At 49.7% G+C, this 14,860-nt stretch overlaps 1 protein-coding gene across 10 annotated transcripts in view; it reads right to left on the bottom strand.

The window, feature by feature from the left end:
• Positions 1–14,860, bottom strand: part of TXN2 (thioredoxin 2) — a 393,736-nt gene that overhangs the window by 73,535 nt on the left and 305,341 nt on the right. The gene's annotated exons all lie outside the window — the stretch shown is intronic.

Raw genomic sequence — 14,860 nt, 5'->3', positions numbered from 1 at the left:
CACCGTCGACTTCCCAGGCACAAGCCATCCTCCCAGCTCAGCCTCCCGAGTAGCTGGGTTTACACAGGCACACACCACCACGCCTGCCTAAATTTTTGTATTTTTGGTAGAGATGGGGTTTTGTAATGTTGCTCAGGCCTGTCTCAAACTCCTGAGCTCAAGCAGTCCACCCACTGGGCCTCCCAAGGGCTAGGATTACAGGCATGAGCCGCCGTACCCGGCCAGCTAATTATGTAAAAAAATTTTATAGAGACAGAGTCTCACTATGTTGCCTGGGCTGGTCTTTAACTCCTGGTCTAAAGTGATCCTCTCGCCTTAGCTTACGGAGCACCTGAGGCTACAGGTGCATATCACCTTGCCTGGCTAATTTTTAATTTTTTAATTATTTATTTATTTATTTATTTATTTATTTATTTATTTTGAGATGGAGTCGCTCTCTGTCATCCAGGCTGGAGTGCAGTGGCAGGATCTCAGCTCACTGCAACCTCTGCCTTCCAGGTTCAAGCGATTCTCTTGCTTCAGCCTCCCAAGTGGCTGGGACTGCAGGCGTGTACCACCATGCCCGACTAATTTTTGTATTTTTAGTAGAGACGGGGTTTTACCATGCTGACCAGGTTCGTCTCGAACTCCTGACCTCAGGTGATCTACCCACCTCGGCCTCCCAAAGTGCTAGGATTACAGGTGTGAGCCACTGCACCCGGCCACCCGGCTAATTTAAAAAAAATTTTTGTCGACACGAAGACTCATCATGTTGCCAAGGCTGGTCTTGAACTCCTGGGCTTAAGCAGTCCTCCTGCCTCGGCCTCCCAAAGTGCTGGGATTACAGGTGTGGGCCACCACACCTGACCAGGATGGTATTTAAAAAAATTCAGATTCTGGGTCTCACTTGGATAGATTGTATGGATATGTTTATGCTGGAGCCCAGGAGCGCCGCATTAACTGTGATTCTGAAGTGACGACTCACAAACTGCTTTACTGCAGTAGATAACAGTGCTGTCCTCTCAGCAACTCCCAGGCTATGGAGTTCCTCCTGGTGTCTTTGTTTCAGAATTTTAAAACAATGAAAGATAATCTGAGGGCATGACTTTATTCAAACCTCAGATCCTTTCTACCTGACATAGGCTTCCTTAGCCTCCTAGCATGCCTCCTTTATTAGAAATTATTAGACATATCTGACGTCTAGGCTCTGCCACTTTTTTTTTTTTTTTTTTTTTTTTGGAGACAGGGTCTTGCTCTTTTGCCAGGCTGGAGTGCAATGGCACAATCTCAGCTCACTGTGACCTCCACCTTCTGGGTTCAAGTGATTCTCCTGCCTCAGCCTCCCAAGTAGCTGGAACTACAGGTATGTGCCACCACACCTGGCTAATTTTTGTATTTTTAGTAGAGATAGGGATTCACCATGTTGGCCAGGCTGGTCTCAAATTCCTGACCTCCAGTGATCCATCCACCTTGGCCTCCCAAAGTGCTGGGATTACAGGTGTGAGCCCACCATGCCTGGCCCACCAGCCTTCTTTCCATCTCAGCAGGGCCTCTGCACTTGACGTTCTTTCTGCATGGCACACTCTTCCCCCAGATTTCCTGGTGCCTGCATTGGTCTCATCAGCTATGCCTCTGCTCGAGAGTTAACTCCTTATGCAGGTCTTTTCTGACCATCATTTCTGAAATAGGTGATTGTATTAGTCCGTTTTCATGCTGCTAATAAAGACATACTCCAGACTGGGAAATTTACAAAAGAAAGAGGTTTAATGGACCCACAGTTCCACATGTCTGGGGAGGCCTCACAATCATGGCAGAAGGCAAGGAGGAGCAAGTCACGTTTTACATGACTGGTAGCAGGCAAAGAGAGAGAGCTTGTGTAGGGGAACTCTCCCTTTTAAAACTGTCAGATCTCATAAGACTTATTCACTATCACAAGAACAGTGTGGAAAAGACCTGCCCCCATGATTCAATTACCTCCCACCGGGTCCATCCCACAGCACGCGGGAATTCAAGATGAGATTTGGGTGAGGATACAGTCAAAGCATATCACTGGCATAGAGTAGGTGCTTAAGTAGGTATTCATTGTCTGAGTTAATGAATAAAAGAATCTGGCCAGTATTTTTTTCTAAAAGTTCATTGAAATTGCCATGGACCCTGCCATTCATGCAGGTGGGGAGAAAGAGGCTCAGAGTAGTTGAGTACTTAGCCCAGTGAGTAAATGGTGGAGCCAGGATTTGAAAGCAGTTTTGTGGACTCAGAAGCTTTTACCCGTTACAGGGGTGGTGAGGAAGGCCTTTGCGAGAGGCCAGAGAGGCCCCAGGGCAGAACCATCCAGCCAAGCCCACCCCAAATTCCTGTCCCACAGAAACTAAGAGAGATAATAAAAAGACAGTTGCAGGGTTGTGTGGCTCCTCCTCTGTCTCTTGCCTGCTCTCTCTAAGGAATTCAGAGCCTTCCCATCTTGAATACCAGCAGCAGCTCTAGAATTTCCCCATGGGACCGGCTTACTGAGAGCCCTCTGGTGAAAGGGACAGCCCTGGGCTTGCCTGGGAGCTGTGTCTGTGTAACAGGTACCCTGTTTTTGGGAGGATGCAGGTTTGTTGCGGGGAGAGCATTCTCGAGACTGTGAGGGGACTGAGCCTGCTCCTGAAGCCATCTCTTTTTTAGTCTCACTCTGCAGTGACAAGATCTCGGCTCACTGTAACGTCTGTCTCCCGATTCAAGCGATTCTCCTGCCTCAGACTCCCGAGTAGTTGGGATTATAGGTGCCCGCCGCCATGCCCGGCAAATCTTATTTTTATTTATTTATTTATTTGAGACGGAGTCTCGCTCTGTTGGCCAGGCTGGAGTGCAGTGGCGCTATCTCAGCTCACTGCAACCTCCACCTCCCGGGTTCATGCCATTCTGCCTCAGCCTCCCCAGTAGCTGGGACCACAGGTGCCCGCCACCACACCTGGCTAATTTCTTGTATTTTTAGTAGAGACGGTGTTTCACCATGTCAGCCGGGATGGTCTCAATCTCCTGACCTTGTGATCCGCCCGCCTTGGCCTCCCAAAGTGCTGGGATTACAGGCGTGAGCCACCGCGCCTGGTCAAATTTTTGTATTTTTAGTAGAAATGAAGTTTCACAATGTTGGTCAGATGGTCTTGAACTCCTGACCTCAGGTGATCCACACGGCTTGGCCTCCGAAAGTGCTGGGATTACAGGCATGAGCCACCGCACTGAAGCCATCTCTTGGCAAAATACTGCTGAGCATTCAGACAGAACAGAATTAGGAGAAAGAAGAGGAACAAGCATCGATTTCTTGAACACTCTGTGCTAGGCACCTCATGCATTTCAATTATTCTAGGCAGTGAGTGAAGAGTTGTTGCCAGAATCTGAAGTGTGTTCTGAGAACTTGGCCAAATGTAGGGTGACCATATAATTTACCATTTAAATTGGGGCGCTTTGGGGGCAAGAAAGGGATTACTATCATTAATTATGCCAGATAAAAGGTGTAAACTGGGATCGTCTCACTTAAACTGGGAGGTATGGTCACCCTAGGCAGAAGGGAAATAAAACGGTCATTAACAAATCACACCAAAATTTAGTGGCTTAAAACGACAACAGTCTTTTTATTGTATCTCTTAGTTTCTGTGGGTCAGGAATTAGGGGAGTGCTTGACTGGGTGGTTCTGACCTGGGGTCTCTCATGCAATATAGTTGGGTGTGGGTGGAGCTTCTCTTTCTCTCTCTCCATTTAGTCTCAGGGTCACTCTGCGTAGTGAGTCTGTGTGAGGAGTTCAGAGCAAGCACTCTGGCGAACAAGCTGGAAGCCATATTGCCTTCTGTGATCTAGCCTCAGAAGTTATGTGATATCACTCCCATCCCTGTAATTGTTGGTTCCAAGTGCGTCACAAGCCTGCCCAGAGTCAAGGGGGAGAGAGGACAGAGACTGAATTTTTTGCTGGGTAAGGCACGAAGATATGGAACAAGTATGTGGAAGTGGGGGATATTGTCGTGGCCATCTTAGGGGTATGAACTCTGCCATGGATGCAGACTGGCCTTTTCTTTTTTTTTTTTTGAGACTCGCTCTGTCGCCCAGGCTGGAGTACAGTGGCCGAATCTCAGCTCACTGCAAGCTCCTTCTCCCAGGTCCACGCCATTCTCCTGCCTCAGCCTCCTGAATAGCTGGGACTACAGGCGCCCGCCACCACGCCCGGCTAGTTTTTTGTTTTTTTTTTTTTTTTTTCTTAATAGAGATGGGGTTTCACCGTGTTAGCCAGGATGGTCTCGATCTCATGGCCTCGTGATCCGCCCGTCTTGGCCTCCCAAAGTGGTGGGATTACAGGCTTGAGCCACTGCGCCTGCAGACTGGCCTTTTCTAAGAGTCATCAGTTTGGTTATCTGCAGACATGACTGAAGAGCGTGGGGTACATCAATGCCAGGCAAAGTTTCTGAGGGAGTCTGGCGCAGAGGGACAGGCCTGGACTACGATCTTGGTTTATCAAGGGGAACCTGGTCAGTTACCTTGCACCCTCTTTGGAGGAAGAGTGAATGGAAGAGTGCCTCAGTAGAGGACAAATAGGAAGGGGATGGTCACAGAGCCAGGGCTGGCACTGTCCAGGGCACAGGCTCTTGGTTGCACTGACCCAAGCATCATCCCCATTTCCTGGGCAAGACTGTCCTCCCAAAAGAGAGGGGGCTTCAAGCTGTGATAAACGCTTTTAGTTTTTGAGATGGAGTCTGTCACCCAGGCTGGAATGCAGTGGTGCAATCATGGCTCACTACAACCTCTGCCTGCTGGGTTCAAGTGATTCTTGTGACTCAGCCTCCCGAGTAGCTGGGATTACAGGTGCCTACCACTAAGCCTGGCTAATTTTTGTGGTTTTGGTAGAGATGGGGTTGTGCCATGTTGGTCAGGCTGATCTCGAATTCCTGAGCTCAAGTGATCTGCCCGCCTCGGCCTCCCAAAAATCTGGGATTACAGGCGTGAGCCACCATGCCCAGCCGATAAATGCTTCTTAATGCGGTTGTTTATTCTGACTCCCTCCCACCAAGCAGTGCTGTGACACCGTGGATCCTCACGGAACTTGTGCTGTAGGAAAGCCCGTGCTGGTTGGGCTGTAGGAAGTGCTCCATTCTGTTGGTGGGGTATTTACTGTGCTGTCCAATAATAAGTGGATCTTCTGCTATGCGTCAGCCTTGTAAGTTTGGTCAGAGGGAGAGGGAGTCTGCCCCTGCCTTGTGTGCAGATATATCCCAGATATCCTGTGGTGGATTCACCTCGTTGGGACCTGTCAGTGTGGCCAGCCATTCTTCCAGAGTGGCAACCTGCATTTCCTTGCTTACCTTTTAAGAAGCACCATAGGAATTATCATCCCATTTTACAGATAAGAACACTGAGGCTCAGAGAGGAGGAATGTCTTGCCCCAGGGGGGCCAGCTGGTCGGGATGCAATTGGAATGGAAACCCAGGTGTGGCTGAAACCAAAGCTGGCACTCTCCATGCACAATTCCCAAACCCCCAAAGCTCTGAAAAGCTAAAGCTTTTTCATAAGATTGGGGCAAGCATCTGATGGCAAACCTGATATGAATTGGATGTGAGGTTATTTATAGTCTTTATTTTGTCCCACTTAGCGTGAATATCTATACATTTTGCTGCAGAAAAATGAAAGGGTTTATGGAATATTGCTCTGGAGCTCACTGGCATGTCACCTGATATGCAGTAGATCCACTTGAAAACCTTTCAGGAATCCAAAGAATTCCAAGTTAGAAAGCACATTGAGGCCGGATGTGGTGGCTGCAGCCCTGTAATCCCAGCACTTTGGGAGCCTGAGGCGGGTGGATCACCAGAGGTCAGGAGTTCGAGACCAGCCTGGTCAACATGGTGAAACCCCATCTCTACTAAAATATAAAAATTAGCCATGCGTGGTGGTGGGTGCCTGTAATCCCAGCTACTGGGGGAGGCTGAGGCATGAGAATTGCTTGAACCTGGGAGGCTGGGTTACATTGAGCCAAAATCGTGGCACTCTAGCCTGGGTGACAGAGTGAAACCGTGTCTCAAAATAAATAAAATAAAATAAATAAATTGATAAAGCACATTGAGCCGTGAGGATTTCAGGTAAGAAATTGTGGAGCTGTGCTACCTGTACCAAACTTTTCTGTCTCAGTTAGGCAGAGATCACTACCCCCATTTGGCAGATGAGGAAGACTGAGGGCAAGGAACATGGTGTCCCAGGTAGAACGGCAGCCATTTTATCATCCTGTTGGAGGGTGTGCCAGCAGGAAAGGAAGCTTTTGAGTCACCAGCCCACCCTAGCCTCCCAAGAACCTTGTTGTCTCAGCAAAATTTCAGAACTAGAAAACCTGGAAAGATTAAAGCCCCAAAGAATGCCGCAAGTCCCCCGGAAGAAAGGGAGGCTTGCTGTACGTTCCAGTGGTCGGTATTCAAAATCATTTTTTATTTCAGCTGCGTATACACTCACCCATCACAGGACCGGTTCTCAGAATAGAGAAGTACCTGTTGAATCATCCACCCTACTTCCTGCCTCGTGTGGGCATGTCTCCAAGTGCTGAGCCATCCGCTTCGCTACCGTGGCCTGAGATATATCAGGATTTGCAGGCCTGGCGACAGGAGACAAAATAGATTCCCATTTCCTTCGGAACCATTTAGCTAGTTTAGAGAGTGTGTGACTGTTTCAATGGGATGAGCAATAACCAGGCCTCTCCTTGGCTCCTTCTCTCTGCCCCATATGTTTTCTTCTGTTGGAAGCTGGGACTTGGTGTCTTAGGGCCAAAGATAAACACTGATTTCGGCTCAATCTGGCCGCACAGCTGTGGGCTAGTAGGTGCCCCTCTCTGAACCTCAGGCCTCTGCTTTCTGTAGCACAGTGTTGTTCTCAGCCCGGTTTTTTTTTTTTTTTGAGACAGTCTCACTCTGTCGCCCAGGCTGGAATGCAGTGGTGCGATTTCAGCTCACTGCAACCTCCGTCTCCCGGGTTCAAGCAATTCTCCCTGCCTCAGCCTCCCGAGTAGCTGGGATTACAGGCACCTGTCACCAGGCCCAGCTGATTTTTGTATTTTTTAGTACAGACAGGGTTTCACCATGTTGGCCAGGCTGGTCTCGAACTCCCGACCTCAGGTGATCCACCCGCCTCAGCTTCCCAAAGTGCAGAGATTACAGGCATGAGCCACCGCGTCAGGTGTCTCATCTCTTCATACCACATGCCTTGGTTCCCACTGCCCTGGCGGGTGCCTGGAGAGACTTGTGGTTGGGACCGAGTGACCGCAAGGTGATATTTAAGGTGGTCTCATGGAGCAGTCTGACATCACTGTAATGCAAGCAGACATCTGGGGAGTCAGATTGCCTGAATTTGAATTCCAGCGATTTAAATTTTTGCCACTGTTGTGTGACCTTGGGCAAGTTGTGTGACCATTTGAGCCATAGCTTCTTCATCTGTAAAATAGATGGAATCATAGTATGTACCACTTTGGGAGGGAGGGATAATAGAATTAGGTCAGACTATGTATGTGACATGCTTAAGGCAGTGCCTGGCATGCAAATAAGCCCTTGATACGTGCCAGTGGGGTTCACCTGCTTACCAGAAACTTGGAGGTAGGGGGCTTTGGCTGGGGCAAGACCTTGCAACATTTAAAAAGCAATCACTGGTCACTTGTGAGGTTCCAGGCCCTGGGTTGGTCACTCAGCATTCAGGGCAAGACCTTGCCATGCTATCAAGTAACCTAGAGTCTATTTTTTTTTTCTTAAGATGGAGTTTCACTCTGTCGCCCAGGCTGGAGTGCAATGGCACGATCTCGGCTCACTGCAACCTCCGCCTCTGCATTCAAGTGATTCTCCTGCCTCAGCCTCCCAAGTAGCTGGGACTACAGGTGCGTGCCACCACACCCGGGTAATTTTTGTATTTTTAGTAGAGACGGGGTTTCAACATGTTGGACAGGCTGGTCTCGAATTCCTGAGCTCAAGTGATCCACCCGCCTCGACCTCCCAAAGTGCTGGGATTACAGGCATGAGCCACTGTGCCCGGCCAAATAACTCAGAGTCTAATGGGGCAAGTAGGTGTGGCTAATCCAGGGACTGCAATACCTATAAAGTCCTTAATGAAATATATTTTGAGTCTATGTTTAAAAAGCAGATTTCACCTAAAAAGCCAGTTTTCTGGCTTCTCTTAAGATCTGGCAACACCAGGCTGGCCTTCCTGCAATATGAGAAGAAGCTGGAGCTGAATAGGAGCTGCCCCCTTGGCCAGGGGCTCTCTACTTTGCCTCAGTCCCCACTACTCCCTATTGCACCAGATTCGACCTTCTTCATAGTCATGCACGTTTGCCGCCTGGGCTTGTGGGAATTTGCTGATAAGTTGCAATGCAACGCTGTGGGTGCTGTGAGAGCACGATGAGCAATAATAACTCAGCCTTGGGCAGTCAGGAAAAGCTTCCCGAGGGAGGCGAAGTCACAGCTGCTTGTCTATAAAACCTGCAGATGCTGCTGAACACCCTCATCTTTATGGCTCAAGGACATGAATAAAGGACGCAAAGTCACAGCTCACGAGGAATCTCTGGCAAAAAGCGACTGAGGCCCAGTGACTTGTGTGGGGTCACACAGCCTGCTGATGGCAGAAGTGGGGCTAGAACTAGGATTACCAACCAGAAACATTTCTGGACTACTTTCCCTAGAACCAGGGCTGTCAACCAGAAACAGTTCCGGGCCACTCTACCTCCCTTGTCTCTGGATTCCTCGGGAGTTAGGAGGATACGTACTCCGGCATCTTAGACTTGAGTCCTGCCTCCGCCACTTACTTGCAGTATGACCTCAGTTAAATCACTTCCTTTCCTTAAACCTCAGTTTCCTCATCTGTAAGGTAGGGCTAAGGATTCTGACCTCAGAGGAGTGTTCTGAGGGCCAACCATTGAGAAAGTGGACAGGGGGCAATCAGACATCTCATTAGCTCAAGAGGACTCTAGATACATGAGGGTCATTATGATTGTTGACAAATAGCCACTTCTCCCAACAAATTTTGGCATCATCTGTTTAACAGTGACCTTGAAAGGGAACCATCCCCCACTTTGCCCTTGCCAGTCCCTTAAAGGAGCACGCATGGCCTTTGGTCAGGCTTGGACCCTGGAAGGGAGAGCTTTGGGATTCTCTGACTTTGGGTGTGAGCAGGGCCCTGGATGCAGAGCCCAAGGGTTCCCCTCTCCTAGGAGGCTCCAGGGTCACAGCAGGTACTGGGGTAGAGATGGGAAGGAAGCAGAATTTCCTGGGCAAAAGAGGAGAAATGTCAATAATTCTTTTGTTTTCTTCAAGGCACCTACCTGCCTATTAGGGGCTCCCCTTAAATCCCATGTCTGTGGCTGGAACTATTGAGACTCTTCCACTTTGGGGAAGTCCCACTGTCCTGAGTTCAAATCCTGACTTTTCTCCATATTAGTTGAGTGTGACTTTGGACAAGATTTCAAATTCCTCTAAACTCCAATGTCCTCATCTACAAAATGGGCCCCTTAGAGTACTTATTTGGTAAGGTTTAGTGGGAATTAAGTGAGATTATGTGTGAAAGCGTTTAGCACAGTACAGAGCTCAGTCAATGCCCGTTATTACTGTGATTGGAAATTAGAATGATTACCACCCATCGTGTTTGTATAACACTTGACCATTTCTAAACTTATGCTTCTCTTACGCCATTTGATCTATGCAATGACTCTTTGAGGTGGCCAGTGCAGGGATCATGACCTCATTGCATAGATGAGACAACTGGTGCTCAGAGAAGGCAACAGTCTACTCAAGGTCACACAGCTTGAGCATGGCAGAATGGCAGAGCCAAGTTCAAGTCTTGTTTTTTTTTTTTTTTGAGACGGAGTCTGGCTCTATTGCCCAGGCTAGAGTGCAGTGGAACGATCTTGGCTCACTGCAACCTCTGCCTCCCGGGTTCAAGCGATTTCCTGCTAATTGTCGTGTTTTTAGTAGAGACGGGGTTTCACCATGTTGGCCAGGCTGGTCTTGAACTCACCTCAAGTGATCCACCCGCCTCAGCCTCTCAAAGTGCTAGGATTACAGGCATGAGCCACCGCACCTGGTCTCGAGTCTTCTGAGATGAAGAATGAACAGCACCTTCCACAGGGCCGGCCCAGACCAGACCAGGCTTTGACCACGTCGTTGGTTGTTCACCCAGGGTGCTTCATATCTCCCAAAAACTCCTTGATAGAGAAATAATCCAGAATGCTGTTTCAAACCCTTGTTGCCTCTGTTTGTACTCTGAGCCTGTACCACCTCTAGGGACGAAGAAACTTCTCCTTGCCCCGTGGTGTCAAACGGACTTTTCCTTGAATTTGTCCTAAACGAATCTCAGCAGCCTGCATTGGGTCGGTCAAAGCACTCGGCCAGAAGGTCTGTGTGCTCTGCACTGTGGCCACAGGATGGCGCTGTTCCACAACTCATGAAAAATCAGGCCCGGTCCCCGGACTGCGTTTCAACGCATCAAGATCATTTAAACACCTACTATGTGCAAGGCGCTGTGCCTGCTGCCGGGAGGGCTTCAGTTATTCAATACTGTTATGTTAAGCTATATTAATAATAGCCGTAATAACATCGGTACAGGTCTTCATAGTTTATTGAGCAATTTACGTGCATTATCTGGTTCTATCTGCAAGCAGTCCTGATGCGTTAGATTAGGTGGGTCTTTCCGTCCCACTTGAGGAGGAAACTGAGGCACAGAGGATGATAGAACTTACGTAAAGGCACGGAGGAGAGAGGCACATGATAGACATTTGATGAATTGTAGGTGGTGGATGGAATGAGGCAGACCCAGGCATCTGTCTCCTCCAGGCTGTTATTCATCCGTGAGGGCAGGGATTGTATCTTATTTGTCTTTCTGTCCCCGCTCCTAGCGCAGCTTCTGATTGAGGGCTTCCGCAGACCTCTGTGGCAGGCAGAGGAGAGGCAGGGGGATGCCCTGCAGGCTGCAATGCCGAACAGCTCCCGGAAAGCTCTCTGAGGGTGTGCAGGCTGAGAGAGGCGGCGTCTGGGCTGGAGATTGCAAAGAGAGGAGGTCACTACCTTCACTGTGTAGCATTTGCAGGCCATGAATGGCTCACCATAATTCAGTCCCTGAAGGCGCCAAGTAGCTGAGTGGTCAGGAATGATTCATGCATTCCACAAACGTTTTCTGAGTTCCTGTTACACGCTAAGCATTAGGAATACAGATATGCAAATACAGCCTCTGTCCCCCCGGAGCTTCCAGAGCAGTGGGGGAGATAGAGGGCAAAGAGCTAGCAATGTGGTTTGGTTTGAATTGCCCAGAGGTCTGTACTGAGTGCCACGGGGTAACCAAGTCTAGGAGGCGCAGGGTGAGGGCTACAAGAGGAGGAGACCTTTTGCAGCATTTGAAGGATGAAATGAGTTTGCAGATTACCAAAGAAAGGCACATGAGGACTGGGGGAAGGAAAGCGTCAGGGGCAGTGGGGTGTGTACGGGCAGGAGCTGTCAAAGGACGTCCGTCCGTCATGCGTTTGAGGATGGGTAACAGATGCAGTAGGAAAGACAGTGGGACCAGCAGGGAGGGCCTTGAAAGCTGTATCCTGAGGACTGTGAATTGCATCTTGTATTTGTCAGGGAATCACCATGGTGGGAGCTGTGCTAGGAGCTCACAGTTCCATGGGGAAGGTGGGCCAAGAGAGGCCCATCACTCATGTTTACTGAGCCCTGACTATTTTGTGGTGCTAAGCACTTCTTGGGGCTGGGTTTATTGTCTGTCTTACAAGGCAGGTACTGTGATCATCCCATTTTATAGATGAGTAAACTGAGACTAGGGATGCTGACATAAGTTTTTCCCAAGCTCATAAAACTGGTACTAGTGGAGTCAGGACTGGCCTTTTTTTTTTTTTGAGACGGATTCTCACTCTGTTGCCCAGGTTGGAGTGCAGTGGCATGATCTTGGCTCACTGCAACCTCTGCCTCCCAGGTTCAAGTGATTCTCCTGTCTCAGCCTCCTGAGTAGCTGGGATTACAGGCACACGCCAGCATGTCTGGCTAATTTTAAAATATTTTTTAATAGAGACAGGGTTTCACCATGTTGGTCAGGTTAGTCTTGAACTCCTGACCTCGTGATCCACCCGCCTTGGCCTCCCTCCCTTCCCAGAGGCGACCACTCTTACAATCTCTTGTGTTTTTTATTTTCTAGAGACTTTACCTGTTTGTTTTGTAAGAGGTGTTTTATATAGACATAAGCACAAAAGGCAAGACAAGTGCCTGTTAACCACAGACGTGGGCTTTGGGATGAGCCAGTGTGGGTTTAGATCTTGACTTTTTTTGAGAACTTGACAAGTGTCACCATTAAATGATGGTTTGGGCAAAGAGTTGGCAGGCTTGGAGGGTGGGATGAGGATGGCAAGGGGTAGGGATGTGGACATCAAGAGGTCTGTGTGCACAAGTGTGACGGTGTGGGCCTGGACTGGGGGTGAGGTGATCAGATAGGGACAGGAAATGCGGACCGCAGGGGCCTGGTGATAGACCAAGCAGGGATGAGGCAGGGGAGAGTGGCTGCTGTGGGGCTGTCATAGCCGGTGGGCGTTTGGCAGGGTGGAAGGCACAGTAAGAGGAAGAGAGGCAGCCTGCGGGCTTGGCTTAGGACAGTACCTCTCTAAGGCTCATGCTGACTGTGGAGCAGTTCCAGCCCACGGTGCCATGCACACGAGCCAGGAAGCTAGGTGGGTTGTCCCGGAAGGAGGCCATGGGCTCAGGAGCCCGGGACGTCTGGCCCCGGTGCCTGGTGGGGATTCTGGACAAGCCAATCCCTCTCCAGGCATCTGTGCAGGTCAGTACCACACGGAAGCCCCTCGTCCCTGTTGGTCTTCACTATGGAGCGAGAGGCAGGGAAAGGCTTCGGAGATGCCGGGCTGGGATGGGCTGGGGGCTTGGAATTCCTGCCCAGAGGTTTTCAGGGTGGCATCTGAGCAAGTGTCCACAATGTGCAGCGCTCTCCCAGGCAGGATGGGCACCCGTACATGTTTGCATATGTGTACTTTACATGTTATACGTAATGCAACGTAATACATGTTATTTTGCTTGGTTCTTACTTCCCCTTTTAGAAGCCAGTTGATATATGATGAGTTGGTGCCTCCCGTTCTTTTTGATGCACAAACGGCTCGTTGAGGATCCTAAGTCTGTGCCCCAGTCCCCGTAGTCCGTTCACTTCCTGGCTTCCTGGAAGAACAAGAGGCCCCCATCTCTTCTTGTTCTTTCCCTGCCCCACTCCCAGAATCAGCTGTTTTTCCAAGGACCCCGAGTTTTCTTCCCTGAGAAATGCTATTTGGGTGGGGGAGAGGGTGGGAAGCAACAAGCTGTGGGGGAAGCGCCCCAATCTGGCCAATCCCTTTGCTCTTGTGACCTTGAGCAAGTCCCTTGGGGCATTAGGGGACCAGTTGCGTCCTTTCTAGACTCATCTGAGGCCAAGAAGATGTGGGAAGCACTCATCCTGTGTGCCCGGGAGCTGGAATGGCACAGCCCCAGCTCTGCCCCTGTGTGGCTGTGTGATTCTGGGTTCCTTAACCTCTCTGAGCCTCAGTCCTCATCTGTGAGATAGGAATAATACAAGACTCACTCCCTCTTTTTTTTTTTTTTTTTTTTTTTTTTTTTTTAGAGACAGGGTCTTACTCTGTTGCCCAGGCTGAAGTGCAATGGCATGATCATAGCTCATTGCACCCTTGAACTCCTGGGTTCAAACGATCCTCCCGACTCAGCCTCTCAAAGTGCTGGGATTACAGGCATGAGCCACTGCATCTGGCACGTGGACATTTTTGACATATCTCAACTAGGGAAGGTACTCAATAAATGCTAATTCCCTTCTTCCTCCCCTTCATCATTTGACTTCAGTACCCTAGGAAATGAGGACTGGGATATTGGATGGTTTGGGAGAGGAGGAAAGAGGTGTCCAAGGAAAAGGAAGAAATTGGAAAATAGAAGACCATGGAGAAATAAAAGAGGAGGGGTTAATTCAGAGTAGGGAAGACGGGCCGGGCGCGGTGGCTCACGCCTGTAATCCCAGCACTTTGGGAAGCTGAGGTGGGCGGACCACGAGGTCAGGAGTTCGAGACCAGCCTGGCCAATATGGTGAAAGATACAAAAATTAGCTGGGCATGGTGGCACTCACCTGTAGTCCCAGCTACTCAGAAGGCGGAGGCAGAAGAATCGCTTGAACCTGGGAGGCAGAGGTTGCCTCCTCTGAGATTGTGCCACTGCACTCCAGCCTGGGCGACAGAGTGAGACTCCATCTCAAAAAAAAAAAAAAAAAAAAAACAGAGTAGAGAAGACGATTTTAATCATCAATAAAGGAAGGCTCTGGCTGCTTGGGGGAGGTTGAGAGCCTCTTGCCATTAGAGGTATGCAAGTAGAGGCGAGGGATTGTGAGCCATACACATGTGTTTGTGAGGACTCTCATTGGCCAGGAGGTAGATTCCTTCACTCAGCAAACTTTGGGAGAGGGCTATCCTTGCCTGGTCCTGTAATGGGGCAGGGGAAGCCAAGGTGAATAGGACACCATCCCTGGCCCCAGAGAGTGCCCAGCCCAGAAAATAAGCTGGTCACTGAGATCCTTGTACTCTGCAGTTCTGTGCTTTGAAGCATCCAAGCCTTGGAGGGAGTTGGCTGGGGATTTTCAGTGTACGCCTTTTGGTATTGATCCACTGGAGTTGGAGCTGGCTGGGGAATGGCAGGAGGAGGACGCCGCAGTGTTATTAGTGCGGAGGACACGCTGTAATCTGTCAGTGTCACCCTGGTTGCAGCTGGCCAGGAACCATCCTGCTGTTAACGCCTCCCTTCCCAGCAGCCACGGAGCACACAACTTGTACAGCACCCCCGAGTGCCTCCACCTCTCCCTGTAGGAGGGAGAGTGT

This window comes from Macaca thibetana, chromosome 10, assembly GCF_024542745.1.
Source record: "Macaca thibetana thibetana isolate TM-01 chromosome 10, ASM2454274v1, whole genome shotgun sequence".
NCBI classification, from domain to species: domain Eukaryota; kingdom Metazoa; phylum Chordata; class Mammalia; order Primates; family Cercopithecidae; genus Macaca; species Macaca thibetana.
This window is presented reverse-complemented; position numbering and strand designations above follow the sequence as displayed.